Source organism: Rissa tridactyla, chromosome 6, assembly GCF_028500815.1.
Source record: "Rissa tridactyla isolate bRisTri1 chromosome 6, bRisTri1.patW.cur.20221130, whole genome shotgun sequence".
Lineage (NCBI taxonomy): Eukaryota > Metazoa > Chordata > Aves > Charadriiformes > Laridae > Rissa > Rissa tridactyla.
The window spans coordinates 11,882,292-11,906,334 of NC_071471.1; the positions used below are offsets into that span (position 1 = coordinate 11,882,292).

The following is a 24,043-nucleotide window of genomic DNA, read 5'->3' on the forward strand; positions in this document are numbered from 1 at the left end:
TTTTGCAGGGTGTTGCGTGTGGGGTGTTGTTTTGTGTGAGGTGTGTTGTGGGTAGGTGCGTGTGTTGCGTGTGTGTTTGTGTGTGTGTGTGTGGTGTGAGGCGTTGTTGTGTGCGTGGGGGTGTGCGTGAGTGCGGGAGGGCGGTGTGGGCGGTGGGTGTGGAGAGGGCTGTTGTGGGGCAGAGGGGTGCCTACGGCCATACCACCCTGAGAACGCCCGATCTCGTCTGATCTCGGAAGCTAAGCAGGGTCGGGCCCGGTTAGTACTTGGATGGGAGACCGCCCGGGAATACCGGGTGCTGTAGGCTTTTGCCGGCGGGCGGAGGGGCGCTGCGCGTTTTGCTGTTGCGGCCGGCAGGGGGGCAGGTGCGGGTGTCGTTGCGGCAGGCGGGTGGGTGTGTGGGGCTGCGGGGCGTGTAGCAGGGGTGTGGAGGTCTTTTGGGGGGCTGTGTTGGGGCAGGTGCGGGTGTAGTTGCGGCAGGCGGGCGGGTGTGTGGGGCTGCGGGCCATGTGGCAGGGGTGTGGAGGTTTTCTGGAGTGTTGCGCGTGGCATGTTGGGTGCTGTAGGCTTTTGGGGGCGGGCGGAGGGGTGTTGAGCGTTTTGGTGTTGCGGGTGGGGGGTTGTGTCGGGGGGGCAGGTGCGTGTGTGGTTGCGGCAGGCGGGTGGGTGTGTGGGGCTGCAGGGCACGTGGGAGGCTTGTGGAGGTTTTTTGGGTTGTTGGGTGCTGTAGGCTTTTGCCGGCAGGCGGGGGGGCGTTGAGTGTTTTGGTGTTGCGAGTGGGGTGTTGCGGCAGGCGGGTGGGTGTGCGGGGCTGCGGGGCGTGTAGCAGGGGTGTGGAGGTCTTTTGGGGTGTTGGGTGGTGTATGATTTTGGCGTCGGGCGGAGCGTCTGGCGAGCGTTGTGGTGTTGCGAGTGGGGTATTCTGGCAGGCGTCGGGGCAGGTGCGGGTGTTGTTGCGGGAGGAGGGAGGGTGTGTGGGGCTGTAGGGCGCGTGTGGTGCGTGAGTGTGGTGTAAGTATTTAGTGGTGTTGTGTGTGGGGTGTTGTGTTGTGGCAGGTGCGTGTGTTGTTGCGTGAGGCGGGTGCGTGTGTGTGTGTGTAGGGCAGGGTGCGTGTGGTGAGGGGTGTGTATTTTTTGCGGGGTGTTGCGTGTGGGGTGTTGTTTTGTGTGAGGTGTGTTGTGGGTAGGTGCGTGTGTTGCGTGTGTGTTTGTGTGTGTGTGTGTGGTGTGAGGCGTTGTTGTGTGCGTGAGTGCGGGAGGGCGGTGTGGGCGGTGGGTGTGGAGAGGGCTGTTGTGGGGCAGAGGGGTGCCTACGGCCATACCACCCTGAGAACGCCCGATCTCGTCTGATCTCGGAAGCTAAGCAGGGTCGGGCCCGGTTAGTACTTGGATGGGAGACCGCCTGGGAATACCGGGTGCTGTAGGCTTTTGCCGGCGGGCGGAGGGGCGCTGCGCGTTTTGCTGTTGCGGCCGGCAGGGGGGCAGGTGCGGGTGTCGTTGCGGCAGGCGGGTGGGTGTGTGGAGCTGCGGGGCGCGTGGGAGGCTTGTGGAGGTTTTTTGGGCTGTTGTAGGCTTTTGCCGGCAGGCGGGGGGGCGTTGAGTGTTTTGGTGTTGCGCGTGGGGTGTTGCGGCAGGCGGGTGGGTGTGTGGGGCTGGAGGGCGCGGGGCGTGTGGGAGTGGTGTGTAAGTATTTTGGGGGGCTGTGTTGGGGCAGGTGCGGGTGTAGTTGCGGCAGGCGGGCGGGTGTGTGGGGCTGCGGGCCATGTGGCAGGGGTGTGGAGGTTTTCTGGAGTGTTGCGCGTGGCATGTTGGGTGCTGTAGGCTTTTGGGGGCGGGCGGAGGGGTGTTGAGCGTTTTGGTGTTGCGGGTGGGGGGTTGTGTCGGGGGGGCAGGTGCGTGTGTGGTTGCGGCAGGCGGGTGGGTGTGTGGGGCTGCAGGGCACGTGGGAGGCTTGTGGAGGTTTTTTGGGTTGTTGGGTGCTGTAGGCTTTTGCCGGCAGGCGGGGGGGCGTTGAGTGTTTTGGTGTTGCGAGTGGGGTGTTGCGGCAGGCGGGTGGGTGTGCGGGGCTGCGGGGCGTGTAGCAGGGGTGTGGAGGTCTTTTGGGGTGTTGGGTGGTGTATGATTTTGGCGTCGGGCGGAGCGTCTGGCGAGCGTTGTGGTGTTGCGAGTGGGGTATTCTGGCAGGCGTCGGGGCAGGTGCGGGTGTTGTTGCGGGAGGAGGGAGGGTGTGTGGGGCTGTAGGGCGCGTGTGGTGCGTGAGTGTGGTGTAAGTATTTAGTGGTGTTGTGTGTGGGGTGTTGTGTTGTGGCAGGTGCGTGTGTTGTTGCGTGAGGCGGGTGCGTGTGTGTGTGTGTAGGGCAGGGTGCGTGTGGTGAGGGGTGTGTATTTTTTGCGGGGTGTTGCGTGTGGGGTGTTGTTTTGTGTGAGGTGTGTTGTGGGTAGGTGCGTGTGTTGCGTGTGTGTTTGTGTGTGTGTGTTGGTGTGAGGCGTTGTTGTGTGCGTGGGGGTGTGCGTGAGTGCGGGAGGGCGGTGTGGGCGGTGGGTGTGGAGAGGGCTGTTGTGGGGCAGAGGGGTGCCTACGGCCATACCACCCTGAGAACGCCCGATCTCGTCTGATCTCGGAAGCTAAGCAGGGTCGGCCCGGTTAGTACTTGGATGGGAGACCGCCTGGGAATACCGGGTGCTGTAGGCTTTTGCCGGCGGGCGGAGGGGCGCTGCGCGTTTTGCTGTTGCGGCCGGCAGGGGGGCAGGTGCGGGTGTCGTTGCGGCAGGCGGGTGGGTGTGTGGGGCTGCGGGGCGCGTGGAGGCTTGTGGCAGGTTTTTTGGGCTGTTGTAGGCTTTTGCCGGCAGGCGGGGGGGCGTTGAGTGTTTTGGTGTTGCGCGTGGGGTGTTGCGGCAGGCGGGTGGGTGTGTGGGGCTGGAGGGCGCGGGGCGTGTGGGAGTGGTGTGTAAGTATTTTGGGGGGCTGTGTTGGGGCAGGTGCGGGTGTAGTTGCGGCAGGTGGGCGGGTGTGTGGGGCTGCGGGCCATGTGGCAGGGGTGTGGAGGTTTTCTGGAGTGTTGCGCGTGGCATGTTGGGTGCTGTAGGCTTTTGGGGGCGGGCGGAGGGGTGTTGAGCGTTTTGGTGTTGCGGGTGGGGGGTTGTGTCGGGGGGGCAGGTGCGTGTGTGGTTGCGGCAGGCGGGTGGGTGTGTGGGGCTGCAGGGCACGTGGGAGGCTTGTGGAGGTTTTTTGGGTTGTTGGGTGCTGTAGGCTTTTGCCGGCAGGCGGGGGGGGCGTTGAGTGTTTTGGTGTTGCGAGTGGGGTGTTGCGGCAGGCGGGTGGGTGTGCGGGGCTGCGGGGCGTGTAGCAGGGGTGTGGAGGTCTTTTGGGGTGTTGGGTGGTGTATGATTTTGGCGTCGGGCGGAGCGTCTGGCGAGCGTTGTGGTGTTGCGAGTGGGGTATTCTGGCAGGCGTCGGGGCAGGTGCGGGTGTTGTTGCGGGAGGAGGGAGGGTGTGTGGGGCTGTAGGGCGCGTGTGGTGCGTGAGTGTGGTGTAAGTATTTAGTGGTGTTGTGTGTGGGGTGTTGTGTTGTGGCAGGTGCGTGTGTTGTTGCGTGAGGCGGGTGCGTGTGTGTGTGTGTGTAGGGCAGGGTGCGTGTGGTGAGGGGTGTGTATTTTTTGCGGGGTGTTGCGTGTGGGGTGTTGTTTTGTGTGAGGTGTGTTGTGGGTAGGTGCGTGTGTTGCGTGTGTGTTTGTGTGTGTGTGTGTGGTGTGAGGCGTTGTTGTGTGCGTGGGGGTGTGCGTGAGTGCGGGAGGGCGGTGTGGGCGGTGGGTGTGGAGAGGGCTGTTGTGGGGCAGAGGGGTGCCTACGGCCATACCACCCTGAGAACGCCCGATCTCGTCTGATCTCGGAAGCTAAGCAGGGTCGGGCCCGGTTAGTACTTGGATGGGAGACCGCCCGGGAATACCGGGTGCTGTAGGCTTTTGCGGCGGGCGGAGGGGCGCTGCGCGTTTTGCTGTTGCGGCCGGCAGGGGGGCAGGTGCGGGTGTCGTTGCGGCAGGCGGGTGGGTGTGTGGGCTGCGGGGCGCGTGGGAGGCTTGTGGAGGTTTTTTGGGCTGTTGTAGGCTTTTGCCGGCAGGCGGGGGGGCGTTGAGTGTTTTGGTGTTGCGCGTGGGGTGTTGCGGCAGGCGGGTGGGTGTGTGGGGCTGGAGGGCGCGGGGCGTGTGGGAGTGGTGTGTAAGTATTTTGGGGGCTGTGTTGGGGCAGGTGCGGGTGTAGTTGCGGCAGGCGGGCGGGTGTGTGGGGCTGCGGGCCATGTGGCAGGGGTGTGGAGGTTTTCTGGAGTGTTGCGCGTGGCATGTTGGGTGCTGTAGGCTTTTGGGGGCGGGCGGAGGGGTGTTGAGCGTTTTGGTGTTGCGGGTGGGGGTTGTGTCGGGGGGGCAGGTGCGTGTGTGGTTGCGGCAGGCGGGTGGGTGTGTGGGGCTGCAGGGCACGTGGGAGGCTTGTGGAGGTTTTTTGGGTTGTTGGGTGCTGTAGGCTTTTGCCGGCAGGCGGGGGGGCGTTGAGTGTTTTGGTGTTGCGAGTGGGGTGTTGCGGCAGGCGGGTGGGTGTGCGGGGCTGCGGGGCGTGTAGCAGGGGTGTGGAGGTCTTTTGGGGTGTTGGGTGGTGTATGATTTTGGCGTCGGGCGGAGCGTCTGGCGAGCGTTGTGGTGTTGCGAGTGGGGTATTCTGGCAGGCGTCGGGGCAGGTGCGGGTGTTGTTGCGGGAGGAGGGAGGGTGTGTGGGGCTGTAGGGCGCGTGTGGTGCGTGAGTGTGGTGTAAGTATTTAGTGGTGTTGTGTGTGGGGTGTTGTGTTGTGGCAGGTGCGTGTGTTGTTGCGTGAGGCGGGTGCGTGTGTGTGTGTGTAGGGCAGGGTGCGTGTGGTGAGGGGTGTGTATTTTTTGCGGGGTGTTGCGTGTGGGGTGTTGTTTTGTGTGAGGTGTGTTGTGGGTAGGTGCGTGTGTTGCGTGTGTGTTTGTGTGTGTGTGTGTGGTGTGAGGCGTTGTTGTGTGCGTGAGTGCGGGAGGGCGGTGTGGGCGGTGGGTGTGGAGAGGGCTGTTGTGGGGCAGAGGGGTGCCTACGGCCATACCACCCTGAGAATGCCCGATCTCGTCTGATCTCGGAAGCTAAGCAGGGTCGGGCCCGGTTAGTACTTGGATGGGAGACCGCCCGGGAATACCGGGTGCTGTAGGCTTTTGCCGGCGGGCGGAGGGGCGCTGCGCGTTTTGCTGTTGCGGCCGGCAGGGGGGCAGGTGCGGGTGTCGTTGCGGCAGGCGGGTGGGTGTGTGGGGCTGCGGGGCGCGTGGGAGGCTTGTGGAGGTTTTTTGGGCTGTTGTAGGCTTTTGCCGGCAGGCGGGGGGGCGTTGAGTGTTTTGGTGTTGCGCGTGGGGTGTTGCGGCAGGCGGGTGGGTGTGTGGGGCTGGAGGGCGCGGGGCGTGTGGGAGTGGTGTGTAAGTATTTTGGGGGGCTGTGTTGGGGCAGGTGCGGGTGTAGTTGCGGCAGGCGGGCGGGGTGTGTGGGGCTGCGGGCCATGTGGCAGGGGTGTGGAGGTTTTCTGGAGTGTTGCGCGTGGCATGTTGGGTGCTGTAGGCTTTTGGGGGCGGGCGGAGGGGTGTTGAGCGTTTTGGTGTTGCGGGTGGGGGGTTGTGTCGGGGGGGCAGGTGCGTGTGTGGTTGCGGCAGGCGGGTGGGTGTGTGGGGCTGCAGGGCACGTGGGAGGCTTGTGGAGGTTTTTTGGGTTGTTGGGTGCTGTAGGCTTTTGCCGGCAGGCGGGGGGGCGTTGAGTGTTTTGGTGTTGCGAGTGGGGTGTTGCGGCAGGCGGGTGGGTGTGCGGGGCTGCGGGGCGTGTAGCAGGGGTGTGGAGGTCTTTTGGGGTGTTGGGTGGTGTATGATTTTGGCGTCGGGCGGAGCGTCTGGCGAGCGTTGTGGTGTTGCGAGTGGGGTATTCTGGCAGGCGTCGGGGCAGGTGCGGGTGTTGTTGCGGGAGGAGGGAGGGTGTGTGGGGCTGTAGGGCGCGTGTGGTGCGTGAGTGTGGTGTAAGTATTTAGTGGTGTTGTGTGTGGGGTGTTGTGTTGTGGCAGGTGCGTGTGTTGTTGCGTGAGGCGGGTGCGTGTGTGTGTGTGTAGGGCAGGGTGCGTGTGGTGAGGGGTGTGTATTTTTTGCGGGGTGTTGCGTGTGGGGTGTTGTTTTGTGTGAGGTGTGTTGTGGGTAGGTGCGTGTGTTGCGTGTGTGTTTGTGTGTGTGTGTGTGTGGTGTGAGGCGTTGTTGTGTGCGTGAGTGCGGGAGGGCGGTGTGGGCGGTGGGTGTGGAGAGGGCTGTTGTGGGGCAGAGGGGTGCCTACGGCCATACCACCCTGAGAACGCCTGATCTCGGAAGCTAAGCAGGGTCGGGCCCGGTTAGTACTTGGATGGGAGACCGCCCGGGAATACCGGGTGCTGTAGGCTTTTGCCGGCGGGCGGAGGGGCGCTGCGCGTTTTGCTGTTGCGGCCGGCAGGGGGGCAGGTGCGGGTGTCGTTGCGGCAGGCGGGTGGGTGTGTGGGGCTGCGGGGCGTGTAGCAGGGGTGTGGAGGTCTTTTGGGGGGCTGTGTTGGGGCAGGTGCGGGTGTAGTTGCGGCAGGCGGGCGGGTGTGTGGGGCTGCGGGCCATGTGGCAGGGGTGTGGAGGTTTTCTGGAGTGTTGCGCGTGGCATGTTGGGTGCTGTAGGCTTTTGGGGGCGGGCGGAGGGGTGTTGAGCGTTTTGGTGTTGCGGGTGGGGGGTTGTGTCGGGGGGGCAGGTGCGTGTGTGGTTGCGGCAGGCGGGTGGGTGTGTGGGGCTGCAGGGCACGTGGGAGGCTTGTGGAGGTTTTTTGGGTTGTTGGGTGCTGTAGGCTTTTGCCGGCAGGCGGGGGGGCGTTGAGTGTTTTGGTGTTGCGAGTGGGGTGTTGCGGCAGGCGGGTGGGTGTGCGGGGCTGCGGGGCGTGTAGCAGGGGTGTGGAGGTCTTTTGGGGTGTTGGGTGGTGTATGATTTTGGCGTCGGGCGGAGCGTCTGGCGAGCGTTGTGGTGTTGCGAGTGGGGTATTCTGGCAGGCGTCGGGGCAGGTGCGGGTGTTGTTGCGGGAGGAGGGAGGGTGTGTGGGGCTGTAGGGCGCGTGTGGTGCGTGAGTGTGGTGTAAGTATTTAGTGGTGTTGTGTGTGGGGTGTTGTGTTGTGGCAGGTGCGTGTGTTGTTGCGTGAGGCGGGTGCGTGTGTGTGTGTGTAGGGCAGGGTGCGTGTGGTGAGGGGTGTGTATTTTTTGCGGGGTGTTGCGTGTGGGGTGTTGTTTTGTGTGAGGTGTGTTGTGGGTAGGTGCGTGTGTTGCGTGTGTGTTTGTGTGTGTGTGTGTGGTGTGAGGCGTTGTTGTGTGCGTGGGGGTGTGCGTGAGTGCGGGAGGGCGGTGTGGGCGGTGGGTGTGGAGAGGGCTGTTGTGGGGCAGAGGGGTGCCTACGGCCATACCACCCTGAGAACGCCCGATCTCGTCCGATCTCGGAAGCTAAGCAGGGTCGGGCCCGGTTAGTACTTGGATGGGAGACCGCCTGGGAATACCGGGTGCTGTAGGCTTTTGCCGGCGGGCGGAGGGGCGCTGCGCGTTTTGCTGTTGCGGCCGGCAGGGGGGCAGGTGCGGGTGTCGTTGCGGCAGGCGGGTGGGTGTGTGGGGCTGCGGGGCGCGTGGGAGGCTTGTGGAGGTTTTTTGGGCTGTTGTAGGCTTTTGCCGGCAGGCGGGGGGGCGTTGAGTGTTTTGGTGTTGCGCGTGGGGTGTTGCGGCAGGCGGGTGGGTGTGTGGGGCTGGAGGGCGCGGGGCGTGTGGGAGTGGTGTGTAAGTATTTTGGGGGGCTGTGTTGGGGCAGGTGCGGGTGTAGTTGCGGCAGGTGGGCGGGTGTGTGGGGCTGCGGGCCATGTGGCAGGGGTGTGGAGGTTTTCTGGAGTGTTGCGCGTGGCATGTTGGGTGCTGTAGGCTTTTGGGGGCGGGCGGAGGGGTGTTGAGCGTTTTGGTGTTGCGGGTGGGGGGTTGTGTCGGGGGGGCAGGTGCGTGTGTGGTTGCGGCAGGCGGGTGGGTGTGTGGGGCTGCAGGGCACGTGGGAGGCTTGTGGAGGTTTTTTGGGTTGTTGGGTGCTGTAGGCTTTTGCCGGCAGGCGGGGGGGCGTTGAGTGTTTTGGTGTTGCGAGTGGGGTGTTGCGGCAGGCGGGTGGGTGTGCGGGGCTGCGGGGCGTGTAGCAGGGGTGTGGAGGTCTTTTGGGGTGTTGGGTGGTGTATGATTTTGGCGTCGGGCGGAGCGTCTGGCGAGCGTTGTGGTGTTGCGAGTGGGGTATTCTGGCAGGCGTCGGGGCAGGTGCGGGTGTTGTTGCGGGAGGAGGGAGGGTGTGTGGGGCTGTAGGGCGCGTGTGGTGCGTGAGTGTGGTGTAAGTATTTAGTGGTGTTGTGTGTGGGGTGTTGTGTTGTGGCAGGTGCGTGTGTTGTTGCGTGAGGCGGGTGCGTGTGTGTGTGTGTAGGGCAGGGTGCGTGTGGTGAGGGGTGTGTATTTTTTGCGGGGTGTTGCGTGTGGGGTGTTGTTTTGTGTGAGGTGTGTTGTGGGTAGGTGCGTGTGTTGCGTGTGTGTTTGTGTGTGTGTGTGTGGTGTGAGGCGTTGTTGTGTGCGTGGGGGTGTGCGTGAGTGCGGGAGGGCGGTGTGGGCGGTGGGTGTGGAGAGGGCTGTTGTGGGGCAGAGGGGTGCCTACGGCCATACCACCCTGAGAACGCCCGATCTCGTCTGATCTCGGAAGCTAAGCAGGGTCGGGCCCGGTTAGTACTTGGATGGGAGACCGCCCGGGAATACCGGGTGCTGTAGGCTTTTGCCGGCGGGCGGAGGGGCGCTGCGCGTTTTGCTGTTGCGGCCGGCAGGGGGGCAGGTGCGGGTGTCGTTGCGGCAGGCGGGTGGGTGTGTGGGGCTGCGGGGCGCGTGGGAGGCTTGTGGAGGTTTTTTGGGCTGTTGTAGGCTTTTGCCGGCAGGCGGGGGGGCGTTGAGTGTTTTGGTGTTGCGCGTGGGGTGTTGCGGCAGGCGGGTGGGTGTGTGGGGCTGGAGGGCGCGGGGCGTGTGGGAGTGGTGTGTAAGTATTTTGGGGGGCTGTGTTGGGGCAGGTGCGGGTGTAGTTGCGGCAGGCGGGCGGGTGTGTGGGGCTGCGGGCCATGTGGCAGGGGTGTGGAGGTTTTCTGGAGTGTTGCGCGTGGCATGTTGGGTGCTGTAGGCTTTTGGGGGCGGGCGGAGGGGTGTTGAGCGTTTTGGTGTTGCGGGTGGGGGGTTGTGTCGGGGGGGCAGGTGCGTGTGTGGTTGCGGCAGGCGGGTGGGTGTGTGGGGCTGCAGGGCACGTGGGAGGCTTGTGGAGGTTTTTTGGGTTGTTGGGTGCTGTAGGCTTTTGCCGGCAGGCGGGGGGGCGTTGAGTGTTTTGGTGTTGCGAGTGGGGTGTTGCGGCAGGCGGGTGGGTGTGCGGGGCTGCGGGGCGTGTAGCAGGGGTGTGGAGGTCTTTTGGGGTGTTGGGTGGTGTATGATTTTGGCGTCGGGCGGAGCGTCTGGCGAGCGTTGTGGTGTTGCGAGTGGGGTATTCTGGCAGGCGTCGGGGCAGGTGCGGGTGTTGTTGCGGGAGGAGGGAGGGTGTGTGGGGCTGTAGGGCGCGTGTGGTGCGTGAGTGTGGTGTAAGTATTTAGTGGTGTTGTGTGTGGGGTGTTGTGTTGTGGCAGGTGCGTGTGTTGTTGCGTGAGGCGGGTGCGTGTGTGTGTGTGTAGGGCAGGGTGCGTGTGGTGAGGGGTGTGTATTTTTTGCGGGGTGTTGCGTGTGGGGTGTTGTTTTGTGTGAGGTGTGTTGTGGGTAGGTGCGTGTGTTGCGTGTGTGTTTGTGTGTGTGTGTGTGGTGTGAGGCGTTGTTGTGTGCGTGAGTGCGGGAGGGCGGTGTGGGCGGTGGGTGTGGAGAGGGCTGTTGTGGGGCAGAGGGGTGCCTACGGCCATACCACCCTGAGAATGCCCGATCTCGTCTGATCTCGGAAGCTAAGCAGGGTCGGGCCCGGTTAGTACTTGGATGGGAGACCGCCCGGGAATACCGGGTGCTGTAGGCTTTTGCCGGCGGGCGGAGGGGCGCTGCGCGTTTTGCTGTTGCGGCCGGCAGGGGGGCAGGTGCGGGTGTCGTTGCGGCAGGCGGGTGGGTGTGTGGGGCTGCGGGGCGCGTGGGAGGCTTGTGGAGGTTTTTTGGGCTGTTGTAGGCTTTTGCCGGCAGGCGGGGGGGCGTTGAGTGTTTTGGTGTTGCGCGTGGGGTGTTGCGGCAGGCGGGTGGGTGTGTGGGGCTGGAGGGCGCGGGGCGTGTGGGAGTGGTGTGTAAGTATTTTGGGGGGCTGTGTTGGGGCAGGTGCGGGTGTAGTTGCGGCAGGCGGGCGGGTGTGTGGGGCTGCGGGCCATGTGGCAGGGGTGTGGAGGTTTTCTGGAGTGTTGCGCGTGGCATGTTGGGTGCTGTAGGCTTTTGGGGGCGGGCGGAGGGGTGTTGAGCGTTTTGGTGTTGCGGGTGGGGGGTTGTGTCGGGGGGGCAGGTGCGTGTGTGGTTGCGGCAGGCGGGTGGGTGTGTGGGGCTGCAGGGCACGTGGGAGGCTTGTGGAGGTTTTTTGGGTTGTTGGGTGCTGTAGGCTTTTGCCGGCAGGCGGGGGGGGCGTTGAGTGTTTTGGTGTTGCGAGTGGGGTGTTGCGGCAGGCGGGTGGGTGTGCGGGGCTGCGGGGCGTGTAGCAGGGGTGTGGAGGTCTTTTGGGGTGTTGGGTGGTGTATGATTTTGGCGTCGGGCGGAGCGTCTGGCGAGCGTTGTGGTGTTGCGAGTGGGGTATTCTGGCAGGCGTCGGGGCAGGTGCGGGTGTTGTTGCGGGAGGAGGGAGGGTGTGTGGGGCTGTAGGGCGCGTGTGGTGCGTGAGTGTGGTGTAAGTATTTAGTGGTGTTGTGTGTGGGGTGTTGTGTTGTGGCAGGTGCGTGTGTTGTTGCGTGAGGCGGGTGCGTGTGTGTGTGTGTAGGGCAGGGTGCGTGTGGTGAGGGGTGTGTATTTTTTGCGGGGTGTTGCGTGTGGGGTGTTGTTTTGTGTGAGGTGTGTTGTGGGTAGGTGCGTGTGTTGCGTGTGTGTTTGTGTGTGTGTGTGTGTGGTGTGAGGCGTTGTTGTGTGCGTGAGTGCGGGAGGGCGGTGTGGGCGGTGGGTGTGGAGAGGGCTGTTGTGGGGCAGAGGGGTGCCTACGGCCATACCACCCTGAGAACGCCTGATCTCGGAAGCTAAGCAGGGTCGGGCCCGGTTAGTACTTGGATGGGAGACCGCCCGGGAATACCGGGTGCTGTAGGCTTTTGCCGGCGGGCGGAGGGGCGCTGCGCGTTTTGCTGTTGCGGCCGGCAGGGGGGCAGGTGCGGGTGTCGTTGCGGCAGGCGGGTGGGTGTGTGGGGCTGCGGGGCGCGTGGGAGGCTTGTGGAGGTTTTTTGGGCTGTTGTAGGCTTTTGCCGGCAGGCGGGGGGGCGTTGAGTGTTTTGGTGTTGCGCGTGGGGTGTTGCGGCAGGCGGGTGGGTGTGTGGGGCTGGAGGGCGCGGGGCGTGTGGGAGTGGTGTGTAAGTATTTTGGGGGGCTGTGTTGGGGCAGGTGCGGGTGTAGTTGCGGCAGGCGGGCGGGTGTGTGGGGCTGCGGGCCATGTGGCAGGGGTGTGGAGGTTTTCTGGAGTGTTGCGCGTGGCATGTTGGGTGCTGTAGGCTTTTGGGGGCGGGCGGAGGGGTGTTGAGCGTTTTGGTGTTGCGGGTGGGGGGTTGTGTCGGGGGGGCAGGTGCGTGTGTGGTTGCGGCAGGCGGGTGGGTGTGTGGGGCTGCAGGGCACGTGGGAGGCTTGTGGAGGTTTTTTGGGTTGTTGGGTGCTGTAGGCTTTTGCCGGCAGGCGGGGGGGCGTTGAGTGTTTTGGTGTTGCGAGTGGGGTGTTGCGGCAGGCGGGTGGGTGTGCGGGGCTGCGGGGCGTGTAGCAGGGGTGTGGAGGTCTTTTGGGGTGTTGGGTGGTGTATGATTTTGGCGTCGGGCGGAGCGTCTGGCGAGCGTTGTGGTGTTGCGAGTGGGGTATTCTGGCAGGCGTCGGGGCAGGTGCGGGTGTTGTTGCGGGAGGAGGGAGGGTGTGTGGGGCTGTAGGGCGCGTGTGGTGCGTGAGTGTGGTGTAAGTATTTAGTGGTGTTGTGTGTGGGGTGTTGTGTTGTGGCAGGTGCGTGTGTTGTTGCGTGAGGCGGGTGCGTGTGTGTGTGTGTAGGGCAGGGTGCGTGTGGTGAGGGGTGTGTATTTTTTGCAGGGTGTTGCGTGTGGGGTGTTGTTTTGTGTGAGGTGTGTTGTGGGTAGGTGCGTGTGTTGCGTGTGTGTTTGTGTGTGTGTGTGTGGTGTGAGGCGTTGTTGTGTGCGTGGGGGTGTGCGTGAGTGCGGGAGGGCGGTGTGGGCGGTGGGTGTGGAGAGGGCTGTTGTGGGGCAGAGGGGTGCCTACGGCCATACCACCCTGAGAACGCCCGATCTCGTCTGATCTCGGAAGCTAAGCAGGGTCGGGCCCAGTTAGTACTTGGATGGGAGACCGCCCGGGAATACCGGGTGCTGTAGGCTTTTGCCGGCGGGCGGAGGGGCGCTGCGCGTTTTGCTGTTGCGGCCGGCAGGGGGGCAGGTGCGGGTGTCGTTGCGGCAGGCGGGTGGGTGTGTGGGGCTGCGGGGCGTGTAGCAGGGGTGTGGAGGTCTTTTGGGGGGCTGTGTTGGGGCAGGTGCGGGTGTAGTTGCGGCAGGCGGGCGGGTGTGTGGGGCTGCGGGCCATGTGGCAGGGGTGTGGAGGTTTTCTGGAGTGTTGCGCGTGGCATGTTGGGTGCTGTAGGCTTTTGGGGGCGGGCGGAGGGGTGTTGAGCGTTTTGGTGTTGCGGGTGGGGGGTTGTGTCGGGGGGGCAGGTGCGTGTGTGGTTGCGGCAGGCGGGTGGGTGTGTGGGGCTGCAGGGCACGTGGGAGGCTTGTGGAGGTTTTTTGGGTTGTTGGGTGCTGTAGGCTTTTGCCGGCAGGCGGGGGGGCGTTGAGTGTTTTGGTGTTGCGAGTGGGGTGTTGCGGCAGGCGGGTGGGTGTGCGGGGCTGCGGGGCGTGTAGCAGGGGTGTGGAGGTCTTTTGGGGTGTTGGGTGGTGTATGATTTTGGCGTCGGGCGGAGCGTCTGGCGAGCGTTGTGGTGTTGCGAGTGGGGTATTCTGGCAGGCGTCGGGGCAGGTGCGGGTGTTGTTGCGGGAGGAGGGAGGGTGTGTGGGGCTGTAGGGCGCGTGTGGTGCGTGAGTGTGGTGTAAGTATTTAGTGGTGTTGTGTGTGGGGTGTTGTGTTGTGGCAGGTGCGTGTGTTGTTGCGTGAGGCGGGTGCGTGTGTGTGTGTGTAGGGCAGGGTGCGTGTGGTGAGGGGTGTGTATTTTTTGCGGGGTGTTGCGTGTGGGGTGTTGTTTTGTGTGAGGTGTGTTGTGGGTAGGTGCGTGTGTTGCGTGTGTGTTTGTGTGTGTGTGTGTGGTGTGAGGCGTTGTTGTGTGCGTGAGTGCGGGAGGGCGGTGTGGGCGGTGGGTGTGGAGAGGGCTGTTGTGGGGCAGAGGGGTGCCTACGGCCATACCACCCTGAGAATGCCCGATCTCGTCTGATCTCGGAAGCTAAGCAGGGTCGGGCCCGGTTAGTACTTGGATGGGAGACCGCCTGGGAATACCGGGTGCTGTAGGCTTTTGCCGGCGGGCGGAGGGGCGCTGCGCGTTTTGCTGTTGCGGCCGGCAGGGGGGCAGGTGCGGGTGTCGTTGCGGCAGGCGGGTGGGTGTGTGGGGCTGCGGGGCGCGTGGGAGGCTTGTGGAGGTTTTTTGGGCTGTTGTAGGCTTTTGCCGGCAGGCGGGGGGGCGTTGAGTGTTTTGGTGTTGCGCGTGGGGTGTTGCGGCAGGCGGGTGGGTGTGTGGGGCTGGAGGGCGCGGGGCGTGTGGGAGTGGTGTGTAAGTATTTTGGGGGGCTGTGTTGGGGCAGGTGCGGGTGTAGTTGCGGCAGGCGGGCGGGTGTGTGGGGCTGCGGGCCATGTGGCAGGGGTGTGGAGGTTTTCTGGAGTGTTGCGCGTGGCATGTTGGGTGCTGTAGGCTTTTGGGGGCGGGCGGAGGGGTGTTGAGCGTTTTGGTGTTGCGGGTGGGGGGTTGTGTCGGGGGGGCAGGTGCGTGTGTGGTTGCGGCAGGCGGGTGGGTGTGTGGGGCTGCAGGGCACGTGGGAGGCTTGTGGAGGTTTTTTGGGTTGTTGGGTGCTGTAGGCTTTTGCCGGCAGGCGGGGGGGCGTTGAGTGTTTTGGTGTTGCGAGTGGGGTGTTGCGGCAGGCGGGTGGGTGTGCGGGGCTGCGGGGCGTGTAGCAGGGGTGTGGAGGTCTTTTGGGGTGTTGGGTGGTGTATGATTTTGGCGTCGGGCGGAGCGTCTGGCGAGCGTTGTGGTGTTGCGAGTGGGGTATTCTGGCAGGCGTCGGGGCAGGTGCGGGTGTTGTTGCGGGAGGAGGGAGGGTGTGTGGGGCTGTAGGGCGCGTGTGGTGCGTGAGTGTGGTGTAAGTATTTAGTGGTGTTGTGTGTGGGGTGTTGTGTTGTGGCAGGTGCGTGTGTTGTTGCGTGAGGCGGGTGCGTGTGTGTGTGTGTAGGGCAGGGTGCGTGTGGTGAGGGGTGTGTATTTTTTGCGGGGTGTTGCGTGTGGGGTGTTGTTTTGTGTGAGGTGTGTTGTGGGTAGGTGCGTGTGTTGCGTGTGTGTTTGTGTGTGTGTGTGTGGTGTGAGGCGTTGTTGTGTGCGTGAGTGCGGGAGGGCGGTGTGGGCGGTGGGTGTGGAGAGGGCTGTTGTGGGGCAGAGGGGTGCCTACGGCCATACCACCCTGAGAATGCCCGATCTCGTCTGATCTCGGAAGCTAAGCAGGGTCGGGCCCGGTTAGTACTTGGATGGGAGACCGCCCGGGAATACCGGGTGCTGTAGGCTTTTGCCGGCGGGCGGAGGGGCGCTGCGCGTTTTGCTGTTGCGGCCGGCAGGGGGGCAGGTGCGGGTGTCGTTGCGGCAGGCGGGTGGGTGTGTGGGGCTGCGGGGCGCGTGGGAGGCTTGTGGAGGTTTTTTGGGCTGTTGTAGGCTTTTGCCGGCAGGCGGGGGGGCGTTGAGTGTTTTGGTGTTGCGCGTGGGGTGTTGCGGCAGGCGGGTGGGTGTGTGGGGCTGGAGGGCGCGGGGCGTGTGGGAGTGGTGTGTAAGTATTTTGGGGGGCTGTGTTGGGGCAGGTGCGGGTGTAGTTGCGGCAGGTGGGCGGGTGTGTGGGGCTGCGGGCCATGTGGCAGGGGTGTGGAGGTTTTCTGGAGTGTTGCGCGTGGCATGTTGGGTGCTGTAGGCTTTTGGGGGCGGGCGGAGGGGTGTTGAGCGTTTTGGTGTTGCGGGTGGGGGGTTGTGTCGGGGGGGCAGGTGCGTGTGTGGTTGCGGCAGGCGGGTGGGTGTGTGGGGCTGCAGGGCACGTGGGAGGCTTGTGGAGGTTTTTTGGGTTGTTGGGTGCTGTAGGCTTTTGCCGGCAGGCGGGGGGGGCGTTGAGTGTTTTGGTGTTGCGAGTGGGGTGTTGCGGCAGGCGGGTGGGTGTGCGGGGCTGCGGGGCGTGTAGCAGGGGTGTGGAGGTCTTTTGGGGTGTTGGGTGGTGTATGATTTTGGCGTCGGGCGGAGCGTCTGGCGAGCGTTGTGGTGTTGCGAGTGGGGTATTCTGGCAGGCGTCGGGGCAGGTGCGGGTGTTGTTGCGGGAGGAGGGAGGGTGTGTGGGGCTGTAGGGCGCGTGTGGTGCGTGAGTGTGGTGTAAGTATTTAGTGGTGTTGTGTGTGGGGTGTTGTGTTGTGGCAGGTGCGTGTGTTGTTGCGTGAGGCGGGTGCGTGTGTGTGTGTGTAGGGCAGGGTGCGTGTGGTGAGGGGTGTGTATTTTTTGCGGGGTGTTGCGTGTGGGGTGTTGTTTTGTGTGAGGTGTGTTGTGGGTAGGTGCGTGTGTTGCGTGTGTGTTTGTGTGTGTGTGTGTGTGTGGTGTGAGGCGTTGTTGTGTGCGTGAGTGCGGGAGGGCGGTGTGGGCGGTGGGTGTGGAGAGGGCTGTTGTGGGGCAGAGGGGTGCCTACGGCCATACCACCCTGAGAACGCCCGATCTCGTCTGATCTCGGAAGCTAAGCAGGGTCGGGCCCGGTTAGTACTTGGATGGGAGACCGCCCGGGAATACCGGGTGCTGTAGGCTTTTGCCGGCGGGCGGAGGGGCGCTGCGCGTTTTGCTGTTGCGGCCGGCAGGGGGGCAGGTGCGGGTGTCGTTGTGGCAGGCGGGTGGGTGTGTGGGGCTGCGGGGCGCGTGGGAGGCTTGTGGAGGTTTTTTGGGCTGTTGTAGGCTTTTGCCGGCAGGCGGGGGGGCGTTGAGTGTTTTGGTGTTGCGCGTGGGGTGTTGCGGCAGGCGGGTGGGTGTGTGGGGCTGGAGGGCGCGGGGCGTGTGGGAGTGGTGTGTAAGTATTTTGGGGGGCTGTGTTGGGGCAGGTGCGGGTGTAGTTGCGGCAGGCGGGCGGGTGTGTGGGGCTGCGGGCCATGTGGCAGGGGTGTGGAGGTTTTCTGGAGTGTTGCGCGTGGCATGTTGGGTGCTGTAGGCTTTTGGGGGCGGGCGGAGGGGTGTTGAGCGTTTTGGTGTTGCGGGTGGGGGGTTGTGTCGGGGGGGCAGGTGCGTGTGTGGTTGCGGCAGGCGGGTGGGTGTGTGGGGCTGCAGGGCACGTGGGAGGCTTGTGGAGGTTTTTTGGGTTGTTGGGTGCTGTAGGCTTTTGCCGGCAGGCGGGGGGGCGTTGAGTGTTTTGGTGTTGCGAGTGGGGTGTTGCGGCAGGCGGGTGGGTGTGCGGGGCTGCGGGGCGTGTAGCAGGGGTGTGGAGGTCTTTTGGGGTGTTGGGTGGTGTATGATTTTGGCGTCGGGCGGAGCGTCTGGCGAGCGTTGTGGTGTTGCGAGTGGGGTATTCTGGCAGGCGTCGGGGCAGGTGCGGGTGTTGTTGCGGGAGGAGGGAGGGTGTGTGGGGCTGTAGGGCGCGTGTGGTGCGTGAGTGTGGTGTAAGTATTTAGTGGTGTTGTGTGTGGGGTGTTGTGTTGTGGCAGGTGCGTGTGTTGTTGCGTGAGGCGGGTGCGTGTGTGTGTGTGTAGGGCAGGGTGCGTGTGGTGAGGGGTGTGTATTTTTTGCGGGGTGTTGCGTGTGGGGTGTTGTTTTGTGTGAGGTGTGTTGTGGGTAGGTGCGTGTGTTGCGTGTGTGTTTGTGTGTGTGTGTGTGGTGTGAGGCGTTGTTGTGTGCGTGAGTGCGGGAGGGCGGTGTGGGCGGTGGGTGTGGAGAGGGCTGTTGTGGGGCAGAGGGGTGCCTACGGCCATACCACCCTGAGAACGCCCGATCTCGTCTGATCTCGGAAGCTAAGCAGGGTCGGGCCCGGTTAGTACTTGGATGGGAGACCGCCCGGGAATACCGGGTGCTGTAGGCTTTTGCCGGCGGGCGGAGGGGCGCTGCGCGTTTTGCTGTTGCGGCCGGCAGGGGGGCAGGTGCGGGTGTCGTTGCGGCAGGCGGGTGGGTGTGTGGGGCTGCGGGGCGCGTGGGAGGCTTGTGGAGGTTTTTTGGGCTGTTGTAGGCTTTTGCCGGCAGGCGGGGGGGCGTTGAGTGTTTTGGTGTTGCGCGTGGGGTGTTGCGGCAGGCGGGTGGGTGTGTGGGGCTGGAGGGCGCGGGGCGTGTGGGAGTGGTGTGTAAGTATTTTGGGGGGCTGTGTTGGGGCAGGTGCGGGTGTAGTTGCGGCAGGCGGGCGGGTGTGTGGGGCTGCGGGCCATGTGGCAGGGGTGTGGAGGTTTTCTGGAGTGTTGCGCGTGGCATGTTGGGTGCTGTAGGCTTTTGGGGGCGGGCGGAGGGGTGTTGAGCGTTTTGGTGTTGCGGGTGGGGGGTTGTGTCGGGGGGGCAGGTGCGTGTGTGGTTGCGGCAGGCGGGTGGGTGTGTGGGGCTGCAGGGCACGTGGGAGGCTTGTGGAGGTTTTTTGGGTTGTTGGGTGCTGTAGGCTTTTGCCGGCAGGCGGGGGGGCGTTGAGTGTTTTGGTGTTGCGAGTGGGGTGTTGCGGCAGGCGGGTGGGTGTGCGGGGCTGCGGGGCGTGTAGCAGGGGTGTGGAGGTCTTTTGGGGTGTTGGGTGGTGTATGATTTTGGCGTCGGGCGGAGCGTCTGGCGAGCGTTGTGGTGTTGCGAGTGGGGTATTCTGGCAGGCGTCGGGGCAGGTGCGGGTGTTGTTGCGGGAGGAGGGAGGGTGTGTGGGGCTGTAGGGCGCGTGTGGTGCGTGAGTGTGGTGTAAGTATTTAGTGGTGTTGTGTGTGGGGTGTTGTGTTGTGGCAGGTGCGTGTGTTGTTGCGTGAGGCGGGTGCGTGTGTGTGTGTGTAGGGCAGGGTGCGTGTGGTGAGGGGTGTGTATTTTTTGCGGGGTGTTGCGTGTGGGGTGTTGTTTTGTGTGAGGTGTGTTGTGGGTAGGTGCGTGTGTTGCGTGTGTGTTTGTGTGTGTGTGTGTGGTGTGAGGCGTTGTTGTGTGCGTGAGTGCGGGAGGGCGGTGTGGGCGGTGGGTGTGGAGAGGGCTGTTGTGGGGCAGAGGGGTGCCTACGGCCATACCACCCTGAGAACGCCCGATCTCGTCTGATCTCGGAAGCTAAGCAGGGTCGGGCCCGGTTAGTACTTGGATGGGAGACCGCCCGGGAATACCGGGTGCTGTAGGCTTTTGCCGGCGGGCGGAGGGGCGCTGCGCGTTTTGCTGTTGCGGCCGGCAGGGGGGCAGGTGCGGGTGTGGTTGCGGCAGGCGGGTGGGTGTGTGGGGCTGCGGGGCGCGTGGGAGGCTTGTGGAGGTTTTTTGGGCTGTTGTAGGCTTTTGCCGGCAGGCGGGGGGGCGTTGAGTGTTTTGGTGTTGCGCGTGGGGTGTTGCGGCAGGCGGGTGGGTGTGTGGGGCTGGAGGGCGCGGGGCGTGTGGGAGTGGTGTGTAAGTATTTTGGGGGGCTGTGTTGGGGCAGGTGCGGGTGTAGTTGCGGCAGGTGGGCGGGTGTGTGGGGCTGCGGGCCATGTGGCAGGGGTGTGGAGGTTTTCTGGAGTGTTGCGCGTGGCATGTTGGGTGCTGTAGGCTTTTGGGGGCGGGCGGAGGGGTGTTGAGCGTTTTGGTGTTGCGGGTGGGGGGTTGTGTCGGGGGGGCAGGTGCGTGTGTGGTTGCGGCAGGCGGGTGGGTGTGTGGGGCTGCAGGGCACGTGGGAGGCTTGTGGAGGTTTTTTGGGTTGTTGGGTGCTGTAGGCTTTTGCCGGCAGGCGGGGGGGCGTTGAGTGTTTTGGTGTTGCGAGTGGGGTGTTGCGGCAGGCGGGTGGGTGTGCGGGGCTGCGGGGCGTGTAGCAGGGGTGTGGAGGTCTTTTGGGGTGTTGGGTGGTGTATGATTTTGGCGTCGGGCGGAGCGTCTGGCGAGCGTTGTGGTGTTGCGAGTGGGGTATTCTGGCAGGCGTCGGGGCAGGTGCGGGTGTTGTTGCGGGAGGAGGGAGGGTGTGTGGGGCTGTAGGGCGCGTGTGGTGCGTGAGTGTGGTGTAAGTATTTAGTGGTGTTGTGTGTGGGGTGTTGTGTTGTGGCAGGTGCGTGTGTTGTTGCGTGAGGCGGGTGCGTGTGTGTGTGTGTAGGGCAGGGTGCGTGTGGTGAGGGGTGTGTATTTTTTGCGGGGTGTTTGCGTGTGGGGTGTTGTTTTGTGTGAGGTGTGTTGTGGGTAGGTGCGTGTGTTGCGTGTGTGTTTGTGTGTGTGTGTGTGTGTGGTGTGAGGCGTTGTTGTGTGCGTGAGTGCGGGAGGGGCGGTGTGGGCGGTGGGTGTGGAGAGGGCTGTTGTGGGGCAGAGGGGTGCCTACGGCCATACCACCCTGAGAACGCCCGATCTCGTCTGATCTCGGAAGCTAAGCAGGGTCGGGCCCGGTTAGTACTTGGATGGGAGACCGCCTGGGAATACCGGGTGCTGTAGGCTTTTGCCGGCGGGCGGAGGGGCGCTGCGCGTTTTGCTGTTGCGGCCGGCAGGGGGGCAGGTGCGGGTGTCGTTGTGGCAGGCGGGTGGGTGTGTGGGGCTGCGGGGCGCGTGGGAGGCTTGTGGAGGTTTTTTGGGCTGTTGTAGGCTTTTGCCGGCAGGCGGGGGGGCGTTGAGTGTTTTGGTGTTGCGCGTGGGGTGTTGCGGCAGGCGGGTGGGTGTGTGGGGCTGGAGGGCGCGGGGCGTGTGGGAGTGGTGTGTAAGTATTTTGGGGGGCTGTGTTGGGGCAGGTGCGGGTGTAGTTGCGGCAGGCGGGCGGGTGTGTGGGGCTGCGGGCCATGTGGCAGGGGTGTGGAGGTTTTCTGGAGTGTTGCGCGTGGCATGTTGGGTGCTGTAGGCTTTTGGGGGCGGGCGGAGGGGTGTTGAGCGTTTTGGTGTTGCGGGTGGGGGGTTGTGTCGGGGGGGCAGGTGCGTGTGTGGTTGCGGCAGGCGGGTGGGTGTGTGGGGCTGCAGGGCACGTGGGAGGCTTGTGGAGGTTTTTTGGGTTGTTGGGTGCTGTAGGCTTTTGCCGGCAGGCGGGGGGGCGTTGAGTGTTTTGGTGTTGCGAGTGGGGTGTTGCGGCAGGCGGGTGGGTGTGCGGGGCTGCGGGGCGTGTAGCAGGGGTGTGGAGGTCTTTTGGGGTGTTGGGTGGTGTATGATTTTGGCGTCGGGCGGAGCGTCTGGCGAGCGTTGTGGTGTTGCGAGTGGGGTATTCTGGCAGGCGTCGGGGCAGGTGCGGGTGTTGTTGCGGGAGGAGGGAGGGTGTGTGGGGCTGTAGGGCGCGTGTGGTGCGTGAGTGTGGTGTAAGTATTTAGTGGTGTTGTGTGTGGGGTGTTGTGTTGTGGCAGGTGCGTGTGTTGTTGCGTGAGGCGGGTGCGTGTGTGTGTGTGTAGGGCAGGGTGCGTGTGGTGAGGGGTGTGTATTTTTTGCGGGGTGTTGCGTGTGGGGTGTTGTTTTGTGTGAGGTGTGTTGTGGGTAGGTGCGTGTGTTGCGTGTGTGTTTGTGTGTGTGTGTGTGGTGTGAGGCGTTGTTGTGTGCGTGGGGGTGTGCGTGAGTGCGGGAGGGCGGTGTGGGCGGTGGGTGTGGAGAGGGCTGTTGTGGGGCAGAGGGGTGCCTACGGCCATACCACCCTGAGAACGCCTGATCTCGTCTGATCTCGGAAGCTAAGCAGGGTCGGGCCCGGTTAGTACTTGGATGGGAGACCGCCCGGGAATACCGGGTGCTGTAGGCTTTTGCCGGCGGGCGGAGGGGCGCTGCGCGTTTTGCTGTTGCGGCCGGCAGGGGGGCAGGTGCGGGTGTCGTTGCGGCAGGCGGGTGGGTGTGTGGGGCTGCGGGGCGCGTGGGAGGCTTGTGGAGGTTTTTTGGGCTGTTGTAGGCTTTTGCCGGCAGGCGGGGGGGCGTTGAGTGTTTTGGTGTTGCGCGTGGGGTGTTGCGGCAGGCGGGTGGGTGTGTGGGGCTGGAGGGCGCGGGGCGTGTGGGAGTGGTGTGTAAGTATTTTGGGGGGCTGTGTTGGGGCAGGTGCGGGTGTAGTTGCGGCAGGCGGGCGGGGTGTGTGGGGCTGCGGGCCATGTGGCAGGGGTGTGGAGGTTTTCTGGAGTGTTGCGCGTGGCATGTTGGGTGCTGTAGGCTTTTGGGGGCGGGCGGAGGGGTGTTGAGCGTTTTGGTGTTGCGGGTGGGGGGTTGTGTCGGGGGGGCAGGTGCGTGTGTGGTTGCGGCAGGCGGGTGGGTGTGTGGGGCTGCAGGGCACGTGGGAGGCTTGTGGAGGTTTTTTGGGTTGTTGGGTGCTGTAGGCTTTTGCCGGCAGGCGGGGGGGCGTTGAGTGTTTTGGTGTTGCGAGTGGGGTGTTGCGGCAGGCGGGTGGGTGTGCGGGGCTGCGGGGCGTGTAGCAGGGGTGTGGAGGTCTTTTGGGGTGTTGGGTGGTGTATGATTTTGGCGTCGGGCGGAGCGTCTGGCGAGCGTTGTGGTGTTGCGAGTGGGGTATTCTGGCAGGCGTCGGGGCAGGTGCGGGTGTTGTTGCGGGAGGAGGGAGGGTGTGTGGGGCTGTAGGGCGCGTGTGGTGCGTGAGTGTGGTGTAAGTATTTAGTGGTGTTGTGTGTGGGGTGTTGTGTTGTGGCAGGTGCGTGTGTTGTTGCGTGAGGCGGGTGCGTGTGTGTGTGTGTAGGGCAGGGTGCGTGTGGTGAGGGGTGTGTATTTTTTGCGGGGTGTTGCGTGTGGGGTGTTGTTTTGTGTGAGGTGTGTTGTGGGTAGGTGCGTGTGTTGCGTGTGTGTTTGTGTGTGTGTGTGTGGTGTGAGGCGTTGTTGTGTGCGTGGGGGTGTGCGTGAGTGCGGGAGGGCGGTGTGGGCGGTGGGTGTGGAGAGGGCTGTTGTGGGGCAGAGGGGTGCCTACGGCCATACCACCCTGAGAACGCCCGATCTCGTCTGATCTCGGAAGCTAAGCAGGGTCGGGCCCGGTTAGTACTTGGATGGGAGACCGCCTGGGAATACCGGGTGCTGTAGGCTTTTGCCGGCGGGCGGAGGGGCGCTGCGCGTTTTGCTGTTGCGGCCGGCAGGGGGGCAGGTGCGGGTGTCGTTGCGGCAGGCGGGTGGGTGTGTGGGGCTGCGGGGCGCGTGGGAGGCTTGTGGAGGTTTTTTGGGCTGTTGTAGGCTTTTGCCGGCAGGCGGGGGGGCGTTGAGTGTTTTGGTGTTGCGCGTGGGGTGTTGCGGCAGGCGGGTGGGTGTGTGGGGCTGGAGGGCGCGGGGCGTGTGGGAGTGGTGTGTAAGTATTTTGGGGGGCTGTGTTGGGGCAGGTGCGGGTGTAGTTGCGGCAGGCGGGCGGGTGTGTGGGGCTGCGGGCCATGTGGCAGGGGTGTGGAGGTTTTCTGGAGTGTTGCGCGTGGCATGTTGGGTGCTGTAGGCTTTTGGGGGCGGGCGGAGGGGTGTTGAGCGTTTTGGTGTTGCGGGTGGGGGGTTGTGTCGGGGGGGCAGGTGCGTGTGTGGTTGCGGCAGGCGGGTGGGTGTGTGGGGCTGCAGGGCACGTGGGAGGCTTGTGGAGGTTTTTTGGGTTGTTGGGTGCTGTAGGCTTTTGCCGGCAGGCGGGGGGGCGTTGAGTGTTTTGGTGTTGCGAGTGGGGTGTTGCGGCAGGCGGGTGGGTGTGCGGGGCTGCGGGGCGTGTAGCAGGGGTGTGGAGGTCTTTTGGGGTGTTGGGTGGTGTATGATTTTGGCGTCGGGCGGAGCGTCTGGCGAGCGTTGTGGTGTTGCGAGTGGGGTATTCTGGCAGGCGTCGGGGCAGGTGCGGGTGTTGTTGCGGGAGGAGGGAGGGTGTGTGGGGCTGTAGGGCGCGTGTGGTGCGTGAGTGTGGTGTAAGTATTTAGTGGTGTTGTGTGTGGGGTGTTGTGTTGTGGCAGGTGCGTGTGTTGTTGCGTGAGGCGGGTGCGTGTGTGTGTGTGTAGGGCAGGGTGCGTGTGGTGAGGGGTGTGTATTTTTTGCGGGGTGTTGCGTGTGGGGTGTTGTTTTGTGTGAGGTGTGTTGTGGGTAGGTGCGTGTGTTGCGTGTGTGTTTGTGTGTGTGTGTGTGGTGTGAGGCGTTGTTGTGTGCGTGGGGGTGTGCGTGAGTGCGGGAGGGCGGTGTGGGCGGTGGGTGTGGAGAGGGCTGTTGTGGGGCAGAGGGGTGCCTACGGCCATACCACCCTGAGAACGCCCGATCTCGTCTGATCTCGGAAGCTAAGCAGGGTCGGGCCCGGTTAGTACTTGGATGGGAGACCGCCCGGGAATACCGGGTGCTGTAGGCTTTTGCCGGCGGGCGGAGGGGCGCTGCGCGTTTTGCTGTTGCGGCCGGCAGGGGGGCAGGTGCGGGTGTCGTTGCGGCAGGCGGGTGGGTGTGTGGGGCTGCGGGGCGTGTAGCAGGGGTGTGGAGGTCTTTTGGGGGGCTGTGTTGGGGCAGGTGCGGGTGTAGTTGCGGCAGGCGGGCGGGTGTGTGGGGCTGCGGGCCATGTG

The 24,043-nt window shown here is 64.4% G+C and overlaps 18 non-coding genes and 2 pseudogenes across 18 annotated transcripts; all 20 read left to right on the forward strand.

The window, feature by feature from the left end:
• Positions 1–188: 188 nt before the first annotated feature.
• On the forward strand, positions 189–307 carry LOC128912012 (5S ribosomal RNA). Its single transcript, XR_008467343.1, has one exon. It is a non-coding gene; the product is annotated as a 5S ribosomal RNA (ribosomal RNA).
• A 1,001-nt stretch (positions 308–1,308) lies between these two features.
• LOC128912165 (5S ribosomal RNA) lies at positions 1,309–1,427 on the forward strand. The gene has a single exon (XR_008467496.1). It is a non-coding gene; the product is annotated as a 5S ribosomal RNA (ribosomal RNA).
• A 1,147-nt stretch (positions 1,428–2,574) lies between these two features.
• Positions 2,575–2,692, forward strand: LOC128912151 (5S ribosomal RNA). Its single transcript, XR_008467482.1, has one exon. It is a non-coding gene; the product is annotated as a 5S ribosomal RNA (ribosomal RNA).
• Positions 2,693–3,843: 1,151 nt separating this feature from the next.
• LOC128912013 (5S ribosomal RNA) lies at positions 3,844–3,962 on the forward strand. The gene has a single exon (XR_008467344.1). It is a non-coding gene; the product is annotated as a 5S ribosomal RNA (ribosomal RNA).
• Positions 3,963–5,094: 1,132 nt separating this feature from the next.
• LOC128912094 (5S ribosomal RNA) lies at positions 5,095–5,213 on the forward strand. The gene has a single exon (XR_008467425.1). It is a non-coding gene; the product is annotated as a 5S ribosomal RNA (ribosomal RNA).
• A 1,139-nt stretch (positions 5,214–6,352) lies between these two features.
• On the forward strand, positions 6,353–6,461 carry LOC128912186 (5S ribosomal RNA; annotated as a pseudogene).
• Positions 6,462–7,474: 1,013 nt separating this feature from the next.
• On the forward strand, positions 7,475–7,593 carry LOC128912191 (5S ribosomal RNA). Its single transcript, XR_008467516.1, has one exon. It is a non-coding gene; the product is annotated as a 5S ribosomal RNA (ribosomal RNA).
• Positions 7,594–8,741: 1,148 nt separating this feature from the next.
• On the forward strand, positions 8,742–8,860 carry LOC128912014 (5S ribosomal RNA). The gene has a single exon (XR_008467345.1). It is a non-coding gene; the product is annotated as a 5S ribosomal RNA (ribosomal RNA).
• Positions 8,861–9,996: 1,136 nt separating this feature from the next.
• Positions 9,997–10,115, forward strand: LOC128912095 (5S ribosomal RNA). Its single transcript, XR_008467426.1, has one exon. It is a non-coding gene; the product is annotated as a 5S ribosomal RNA (ribosomal RNA).
• Positions 10,116–11,254: 1,139 nt separating this feature from the next.
• LOC128912188 (5S ribosomal RNA) lies at positions 11,255–11,363 on the forward strand (annotated as a pseudogene).
• Positions 11,364–12,511: 1,148 nt separating this feature from the next.
• On the forward strand, positions 12,512–12,630 carry LOC128912125 (5S ribosomal RNA). The gene has a single exon (XR_008467456.1). It is a non-coding gene; the product is annotated as a 5S ribosomal RNA (ribosomal RNA).
• Positions 12,631–13,631: 1,001 nt separating this feature from the next.
• Positions 13,632–13,750, forward strand: LOC128912070 (5S ribosomal RNA). Its single transcript, XR_008467402.1, has one exon. It is a non-coding gene; the product is annotated as a 5S ribosomal RNA (ribosomal RNA).
• Positions 13,751–14,886: 1,136 nt separating this feature from the next.
• LOC128912096 (5S ribosomal RNA) lies at positions 14,887–15,005 on the forward strand. Its single transcript, XR_008467427.1, has one exon. It is a non-coding gene; the product is annotated as a 5S ribosomal RNA (ribosomal RNA).
• Positions 15,006–16,146: 1,141 nt separating this feature from the next.
• On the forward strand, positions 16,147–16,265 carry LOC128912015 (5S ribosomal RNA). The gene has a single exon (XR_008467346.1). It is a non-coding gene; the product is annotated as a 5S ribosomal RNA (ribosomal RNA).
• Positions 16,266–17,401: 1,136 nt separating this feature from the next.
• On the forward strand, positions 17,402–17,520 carry LOC128912016 (5S ribosomal RNA). The gene has a single exon (XR_008467347.1). It is a non-coding gene; the product is annotated as a 5S ribosomal RNA (ribosomal RNA).
• A 1,136-nt stretch (positions 17,521–18,656) lies between these two features.
• Positions 18,657–18,775, forward strand: LOC128912017 (5S ribosomal RNA). Its single transcript, XR_008467348.1, has one exon. It is a non-coding gene; the product is annotated as a 5S ribosomal RNA (ribosomal RNA).
• Positions 18,776–19,917: 1,142 nt separating this feature from the next.
• On the forward strand, positions 19,918–20,036 carry LOC128912176 (5S ribosomal RNA). The gene has a single exon (XR_008467507.1). It is a non-coding gene; the product is annotated as a 5S ribosomal RNA (ribosomal RNA).
• Positions 20,037–21,184: 1,148 nt separating this feature from the next.
• Positions 21,185–21,303, forward strand: LOC128912106 (5S ribosomal RNA). The gene has a single exon (XR_008467437.1). It is a non-coding gene; the product is annotated as a 5S ribosomal RNA (ribosomal RNA).
• A 1,149-nt stretch (positions 21,304–22,452) lies between these two features.
• LOC128912187 (5S ribosomal RNA) lies at positions 22,453–22,571 on the forward strand. Its single transcript, XR_008467515.1, has one exon. It is a non-coding gene; the product is annotated as a 5S ribosomal RNA (ribosomal RNA).
• A 1,148-nt stretch (positions 22,572–23,719) lies between these two features.
• LOC128912018 (5S ribosomal RNA) lies at positions 23,720–23,838 on the forward strand. The gene has a single exon (XR_008467349.1). It is a non-coding gene; the product is annotated as a 5S ribosomal RNA (ribosomal RNA).
• The last annotated feature ends 205 nt before the right edge of the window (positions 23,839–24,043 follow it).